Source organism: Nerophis ophidion, linkage group LG04 (assembly GCF_033978795.1).
Source record: "Nerophis ophidion isolate RoL-2023_Sa linkage group LG04, RoL_Noph_v1.0, whole genome shotgun sequence".
Taxonomy (NCBI): Eukaryota; Metazoa; Chordata; class Actinopteri; order Syngnathiformes; family Syngnathidae; genus Nerophis; species Nerophis ophidion.
Window position 1 is genome coordinate 53,394,660 of NC_084614.1, and position 8,833 is coordinate 53,403,492.

The 8,833-nt window shown below is 39.5% G+C and overlaps 1 protein-coding gene across 2 annotated transcripts in view; it reads right to left on the minus strand.

Moving 5' to 3' along the window:
* zgc:163098 (uncharacterized protein LOC100037380 homolog) overlaps window positions 1-758 on the minus strand; it is a 29,027-nt gene extending 28,269 nt beyond the window's left edge. For both annotated transcript variants that reach the window (XM_061898294.1, XM_061898293.1), the window contains exon 1: window positions 620-758. The gene's annotated coding sequence lies outside the window, so the exon portion shown is untranslated. The remainder of the gene's footprint in view (window positions 1-619) is intronic.
* Between the last annotated feature and the right edge of the window lie 8,075 nt (window positions 759-8,833).

The following is an 8,833-nucleotide window of genomic DNA, read 5'->3' on the forward strand; positions in this document are numbered from 1 at the left end:
TTAAATAAGAAAATCTCATTTCAGTAGGCCTTTAAGCCCCTTCCATGGCAGTACCACTAAATAACAGATCCCAACTCTCCAACTAAATTGCAGCATCCACTTGCCATATTTTCCATTATGATAATGGGGGGCATGCGTATCTGGGGGGGAAACAAACAACAACGTAATAATTCCTCCAAAAGAGCTTAACTGTGCCGTTGCTGGTGTAAAACACTAACATTTGCGAATATCCAAGGTGAAAAGTTCGCAAACTTGACTTTTAGCACAAGCCAGTTGATTTAAAGGGCCTGGCTCTTTCTAATATGTGGACGCTGCATTATGCTAGCGTCACCAAGCTAACAATAACAGTTAGTTGAGCTCTACAGCTATGTACGAATTGAACACTTTGGCAACAAACATTTGCCCAAACAAAAGCACCTTACAGCTGACGAAACGTTAATTCAAACTAGCAAATAAAAAAACTGATTTAAGTGAGAGAAGCAGCTAGCTAGCACTCAGTATGAACGCTGGATGCTCTTTAGCAACGCCCAGCAAGCATCGATAGACGTTATTAAAAGCACAATGCATGCACAGCAAATATACATTAATACACATTGTTTAATACAAAAGTGCAACTTACAATGTGTTTATCGCTACTGCTTCACCATTCTGGCAGCTACGTTGTGGCGACAATAGCTATGACAACAACATGCTAGCACATAGCGGGATAGGCGCACAGCACAGCAGACGACTGGGGGTTCAGTGGTGAGCATCATACATATTCATGAGGCGGCTGGCTCTTTTACTCCTTGTTTCTACTATTTATTTGTCCATAGACTTTTTCCACCAAGGGCCAATTTAAAAAATGCGAGGACTTTTATATATTTTGTTATTTAAAAAAAGAAAAGAAGCTAAAAACAGACGACATAATTATTTAACAAAAAAACGTTGTGTGATATTAAATGAATTATATTTATATAGCGCTTTTCTCTAGAGACTCAAAGCGCTTGACATAGTGAAATCCTTTATCTACATATTTACGTTACATTTAGACCAGTCTGGGTGGCACTGGGAGCAGGTGGGTAAACTGCCTTGCCCAAGGGACACATTGGCAGTGACTCGGATGGCGGGGATCGAACCTTGAATCCAGAAGTTGCTGGCACGGCCGCTTTACCAACCGAGCCACGCCAACACCTCAATCAATCATCGATCAAAGTTTATTTATATAGCCCTTAATCCAAGGGTAAGGAACGTAAAGCTTTCGAGCCAGATGTTGCTCTTTTGATGGTAAATGGGTTGTACTTGTATAGTGCTTTTCTACCCCTTTTTAAGGAGCCCAAAGCGCTTTGACTGTAGTTCCACATTCGCTCATTCACACACACATTCACACAAGGGAGCTGCCATGCAAGGCGCTCACCAGGTCCAATCAGGAGCAAGGGTAAAGTGTCTTGCCCAAGGACACAACTTAAAGCTTTCGAGCCATATGTTGCTCTTTTGATGGTAAATGGTAAATGGGTTGTACTTGTATAGCGCTTTTCTACCCCCTTTTAAGGAGCACAAAGCGCTTTGACTGTAGTTCCACATTCGCTCATTCACACACACATTCACACACGGGAGCTGCAATGCAAGGTGTTCACCAGGACCCATCAGGAGCAAGGGTGAAGTGTCTTGCCCAAGGACACAACGGACGTAACTAGGATGGTAGAAGGTGGGGATTGAACCAATAACCCGCAGATTGCTGGCACAGCCACTCTACCAACTTCGCCACGCCGTCCCCTTGATGACTGCATCTGGCTCTCAGATCAATCTTCACTGACATTGCTTAACACGATAAGTAATGAATAATTCCACAGTGTTAAAAGTAACCTTAAAAATATAAAACATTATTTTCAAATGGATGACGCGTTTGTGGAGGTGTGTGTGCATGTCGCCAAATGCAAACATTACAGTGGGGCAAAAAAGTATTTAGTCAGCCACCGATTGTGCAAGTTCTCCCACTTAAAATGATGACAGAGGTCTGTAATTTTCATCATAGGTACACTTCAACTGTGAGAGACAGATTGTGGGGAAAAAATCCAGGAATTCACATTGTAGGAATTTTAAAGAATTTATTTGTAAATTATGGTGGAAAATAAGTATTTGGTCAACCATTCAAAGCTCTCACTGATGGAATGAGGTTTTGGCTCAAAATTTCACGATACATGGCCCCATTCGTTCTTTCCTTAACACGGATCAATCATCCTGTCCCCTTAGCAGAAAAACGGCCCCAAAGCATGATGTTTCCACCCCCATGCTTCACAGTAGGTGTGGTGTTCTTGGGATGCAACTCAGTATTCTTCTTCCTCCAAACACGACGAGTTGAGTTTATACCAAAAAGTTCTACTTTGGTTTCATCTGACTACATGACATTCTCCCAATCCTCTGCTGTATCATCCATGTATCCATTTTGGTATAAACTCAACTCGTCGTGTTTGGAGGAAGAAGAATACTGAGTTGCATCCCAAGAACACCAGACCTACTGTGAAGCATGGGGGTGGAAACATCATGCTTTGGGGCTGTTTTTCTGCTAAGGGGACAGGACGATTGATCTGTGTTAAGGAAAGAATGAATGGGGCCATGTATTGTGAGATTTTGAGCCAAAATCTCCTTCCATCAGTGAGAGCTTTGAATGGTTGACCAAATACTTATTTTCCACCATAATTTACAAATACATTCTTTAAAATTCCTACAATGTGAATTCCTGGATTTTTTTCACATTCTGTCTCTCACAGTTGAAGTGTACCTATGATGAAAAATACAGACCTCTGTCATCATTTTAAGTGGGAGAACTTGCATAATCGGTGGCTGACTAAATACTTTTTTGCCCCACTGTACATTTTAATCCATCCATCTGTTTTCTATTGCACCTGTTCAAGAAATCGCATTAATGAAGTTTTTTTAAATTTATTATTGGTTAGCTTTATAATTACAATTTTATCAAAAAGAATAAGAGACTTATTATACTCTAAAAATGTTGGTCTTATTTAAAAATGCGCGCATTTAGTTGTATTCAGTGTTAGAAAATATTATATGGCTCTCCCGGGTATACATTTTAAAATATTTGACTTTCTTGGCTCTCTCAGTCAAAAAGGTTCCCAACCCCTACCTTAATCACAAGTGTCTCAAATTGATTGATTGATTGATTGATTGATTGAAGCTTTTATTAGTAGATTGCACAGTACAGTACATATTCCGTACAATTGACCCCTAAATGATAACACTCAAATAAGTTTTTCAACCTATTTAATCAATTCATGGTACACATGTATATTATCAGCATAGTACAGTCATCACACTATTTAATGATCAGAGTATATACATTGAATCATTTACATTATTTACAATAGGGCTGCACAAGTCACAACAACAAATCAGGGCAAGAAAAAACTCAACTCAATGGGCGTACTGAGAAACGTTGGACCGCGGATGTGGGGATTCCCAGAGCGACTGGTGCAATAGATGCCGAGTGGATCTAGTTAATAATGTGATAGTCCAGTACATAGTGGGGCTAGCTGGTGATGATCTTGAATGGCGATAAGTCAGCAGCGCAGAGACGTCCCTAACTGATGCACAGAGGAGTGGTCATCCCTGGGTCCCCACTTTGAACAGCTAGCGCTTCAACTGTGGTCACCTGATAACCGGTAGGGGGGGGGGGGTGGGGGTTGGGGGGGCAGAGCAGAAAAGAAAAGAGACGGCAGATCAACTGGTCTAAAAAGGGGTCTATTTAAAGGCTAGAGTATACAAATGAGTTTTAAGATGGGACTTAAATGCTTATACTTTTAGACCAGTTGATCTGCCGACTCTTTTCTGCTCTGCCCCCCTCTCCTGTGTGGAGAGGTTATTAGGTGACCACAGATGAGGCGTTAGCTGTTCAAAGTCGGGATCCGGAGTGGACCACCATCTGTGCATCAGTTGGTGACGTCTCTGAGCTGCTGAGTTGTCTCCACTCAAGATAATCCCCTGGAATCTCACACTATAACTAGATCCACTCAACGTCCATTGCACCCACATCTGCGGTGCCCTCCAAGGTTTCTGATTGTATCCCATCGTGTTGAATTTTTTTCTTGCCCTGGTGTGGTATCTGAGCCGAGGATGTCGTTGTGGCTTGTGCAGCCCTTTGAGACACTTGTGATTAGGGGCTATGTAAATAAACTTTATTGATGATTGATTGATAACTGTTACACCTTTGTGTTATAGGCGGCTAAGAATATGATTATTAGTTAATATTATCACAATTTCAGTTTTTTCTCAATAAATTACTTGTTTTGCTCCTTTTGTCTTACATTTCTATTGTATTTCAGTTTTTTATTTTATTTCGACAATATGTGGCGTGCCAACAAAACTTGAGCTGCAGGTCACAAATGGCCCGTGGCTGCACTTTGGACACCCCTGAGCTATAGCATCATTTCACTTCTTTACAGTTACTCAAAAAAATAGAACAGCTGAACAGTTGGTTCCCTCATTTATTATGTTACCACAAGACAGGGTGTATCCTGTAGTCATACATTTCATATTATATGATTGAAATAAAAGGATTAAAACATTGCAGACCAGTGGCAATTTTTAAAATTGTGGGTCTTACCACAAGAACGTTTGCCATTTGATTGTAACTATCAAAATAAACTTACATTTCTGTCATTTTTCAACTCTAGTATAATAATAATTACACAATTAACAACTCAAAGTGTGTAATGACCCATATCTGATCATTTTATTTAATTTGTGTACAAAGTTCGTAAACTGAAAATGAGTCATTTAAGTAACAGTACTGAAAGTAACAGGAGTGAGGCTTTTAGCCTAGAATTAGCAAACACATAAAATATAGCCACATGGTGTTATAAGAAAATGTGCAACCCAAACAAATTGGCTACCCAACAAAATAACCATAGCAAGCATAACTAAGCTAAAAAAAATGTTAATATATGATGGATTTGTTTTTTTGCATTAATTTACATAATAGCAAACAAACCAAAACAGAAACGGTAAACCATAATTAACCTGAAATGCATGGCAGGTTGTTTGTTTAAACTGTATGGTGACAGAAAGAGTATCAGCAATAAGTGCTTTGAGAAGCTCATACTGTGTATGAATAATAATAATACCTACAAACACACTTGTTCCAGGACTTATTATGGACATTTTCTTAAATGTCATCATTACTTATGTCAGAATACACTTTTTTTTTTATGAAGCAGTACATTTTTTCAAAACAATTGCATTTATGCTAAAAGTATGATGACTCTATTTACATTAGTGATTCTAAAAAATACGCCGCCTCACCTCATCGCAGGGCCAAAACAGATAAACAAACAAACATTCATAACTTTCCAGGACACACTAATGGTACCAATGGAAAGGTGCATACAGTATAATATAAGTTGACTTAATTTTCAATTACTGCCCATAAAATATTATTTTTATTTTTCATACTTAACTGTTTGAGGCTACAAATTCATTTAAGGGCGATTTAAAAAAAAAAAAAAAAAAACATACTTCAAGTAAAATCCTCAAATAGCTACAAGTGAAATAAAAGTGTGCAGAACAGTGGGCGAACTACTCCAAACAACGTCCAACAGTCCAAACTGAGATGATCCACAACACACAAACACTGTATAGCAAATATAACAGGGAAAAAATTGCTACACATTAATAATAATGCAATATGACAGCTAAGTATTTAACAAAGACATACAGAAAAAATTATCCTTTTTTTATTTTGCCTCCTCAAAAGTTAGACAACTTTCTTTTGGGCTTACTCTTCATGTATTTAAAGACGGACATCCCTGTTTTGTGAACTTATGGCTTTTTTAAAAATGCGATTGTTTTGAGGTTTCGGGTGTGTTTTTGGCATTTGCAGCATATTTCTTTTACATTTGTTTTTGATCATGCCGTGTTCTTGTAATTGCGATATTTATAATTTGCAGTGTTTTCCGATCACATTTGTTTTATCGTATTTGTGTTTTTTTGCTTTTGGATAATTTTTGTGTTTTGGGGTGTTTGGACATTGCTACATGTAAGATACTACTGGCTACTATTGTATTTACTTCAATTATAGATGACCCCACTTTTTAAAAACTTGTCATTGTAAAACTATATGATAGGCGCCAGCGCCCCCCGCGACCCCGAAAGGGAATAAGCGGTAGAAAATGGATGGATGGATGGATATATGTATATATATATATATATATATATATATATATATATATATATATATATATATATATATATATATATACAACAAATTTGCCAAACCCAAAAACATAATACATATTGTTCAATCATGTTTTTCGGTATTAGTCAAATAATCCTTGACTGGGGGGCTGCATTGGGGTTAAAAACAACGTGAACTGCATGTATATATATATATATATATATATATATATATGTAGGTGTGGGAAAAATCACAAGACTACTTCATCTCTACAGAACTGTTTCATGAGGGGTTCCCTCAATCATCAGGAGATTTTAATGGAAGCATTCACATACAATGGATTGTATAGGGCACAGAGTGGGTGGGTACAGGCAGGCGTAGGGTGTGGTGATAGGCTCATGTGTTACCTAGGAGGTGTTTCCGTCTGTGGCGGCATGTTGAAATGATTTCACTGCGCTTGTTGAGGGATGATAGATCTGGATGATATATAATAAACAGTTTCTCTTTTAAGCATAGGTTGCATCTTTTATTAACACTGTTGTAAGGTGTGCTGAATGTAAGAATTTTCCATGTTATTGAATATTCAACATTATTGTCTTTGAAGTTCCAAATGTGCTTGCTGAGTTCTGTAGAATTCCGCAAAGTCTGGTTTCTAAAGGAGGCCTTGTGATTATTCCAACTGGTTTTAAACCCTCCTTCGGTTAATCCTACGTATGTGTCGGATGTGTTAATGTCCTTGCGTGTTACCTTTGCTTGGTAAACGACTGATGTTTGTGAGCACTCTGTGCCCTATATAAACCATTGTATGTGAATGCTTCCATTAAAATCTCCTGATGATTGAGGGAACCCCTCATGAAACAGTTCTGTAGAGATGAAGTAGTCTTGTGATTTTTCCCACACCTACATATTGCGCTCTACCACGGTATCGAGCACTATTCTTTGGATAATCTGATCAAGACATATATATATATATATATATATATATATATATAGGGCTTCACGGTGGCAGAGGGGTTAGTGCGTCTGCCTCACAATACGAAGGTCCTGCAGTCCTGGGTTCAAATCCAGGCTCGGGATCTTTCTGTGTGGAGTTTGCATGTTCTCCCCGTGAATGCGTGGGTTCCCTCCGGGTACTCCGGCTTCCTCCCACTTCCAAAGACATGCACCTGGGGATAGGTTGATTGGCAACACTAAATTGGCCCTAGTGTGTGAATGTGAGTGTGAATGTTGTCTGTCTATCTGTGTTGGCCCTGCGATGAGGTGGCGACTTGTCCAGGGTGTACCCCGCCTTCCGCCCGATTGTAGCTGAGATAGGCGCCAGCGCCCCCCGCGACCCCGAAAGGGAATAAGCGGTAGAAAATGGATGGATGGATGGATGGATATATATATATATACATATCTATATATACAATTGGACAAAAATAATACACATTGTTCAGTCATATTTTTTTGTATCAGTCAAATAATGCTGACGATCGACGATTTTGTTTAGTTATCTAACTAAACAAAAACAAAAACTACTATTGCCTCTCTTTCAAAAAAATTAGACACAAAGCCCCCCTGCGTCCAAGAACCTGTTTCCCTGAGGGTCTTAACGTGTTTTGAAACGCTGTCATCACTTTTTTAGGTTTTTAGTGCAAGTGTGTGTATATGGGGTGGCGACGATGGGTTAAGCGCGAGAGGCCCCATTAAATCGATGTCATCATGCTAATATCGGTCCGATACCACTCGCAACCATCCATCCATCCATCCATCATCTTCCGCTTATCCGAGGTCGGGTCGCGGGGGCAACAGCCTAAGCAGGGAAACCCAGACTTCCCTCTCCCCAGCCACTTCGTCTAGCTCTTCCCGGGGGATCCCGAGGCGTTCCCAGGCCAGCCGGGAGACATAGTCTTCCCAACGTGTCCTGGGTCTTCCCCGTGGCCTCCTACCGGTTGGACGTGCCCTAAACACCTCCCTAGGGAGGCGTTCGGGTGGCATCCTGACCAGATGCCCGAACCACCTCATCTGGCTCCTCTCGATGTGAAGGAGCAGCGGCTTTACTTTGAGTTCCTCCACTCGCAACCTTGGTATCAATAGTTGGATCTATCTATCAACCTTACGTCCTACAACAGGGGTAGGGAACCTATGGCTCTAGAGCCAGATGTGGCTCTTTTGATGACTACATATGGGTCTCAGATAATTATATTTATATAGCGCTTTTCTCTAGTGACTCAAAGTGCTTTACAAAGTGACAACCAATATCTACACTGTAAGAAATTTCACCTTTTAATTACAGTAACCTACTGGCAGCTATTGGTTCCAGTATAAAACTGTTTTTCTACAGCACACATACTGTGATTTATCACTACAGTATATTACTGTAAAAGGTATCACAGTACTGTGCTGTATCAAATATACGCTTCACAGCATAATACTGTCATCTGTTTAGCGGCATTACACTGTTATTTTTGTGTATCTACTGTAATATGCATGACAGTTAATTACAGTAAAATAATTGTAAGCACTATAGACTGAGCTTTACAGTATAATGGCACAAGAAGTTAATGAGTTGAACTTTTAATTTTTCAAAATCAAAACCCCTGCAATCTGCTGGCATAAAAATGACTGGAGAAATGGCCTTGCAAGTTTATGCTTTTATTAACCAAATTATTTTTAAGCGCA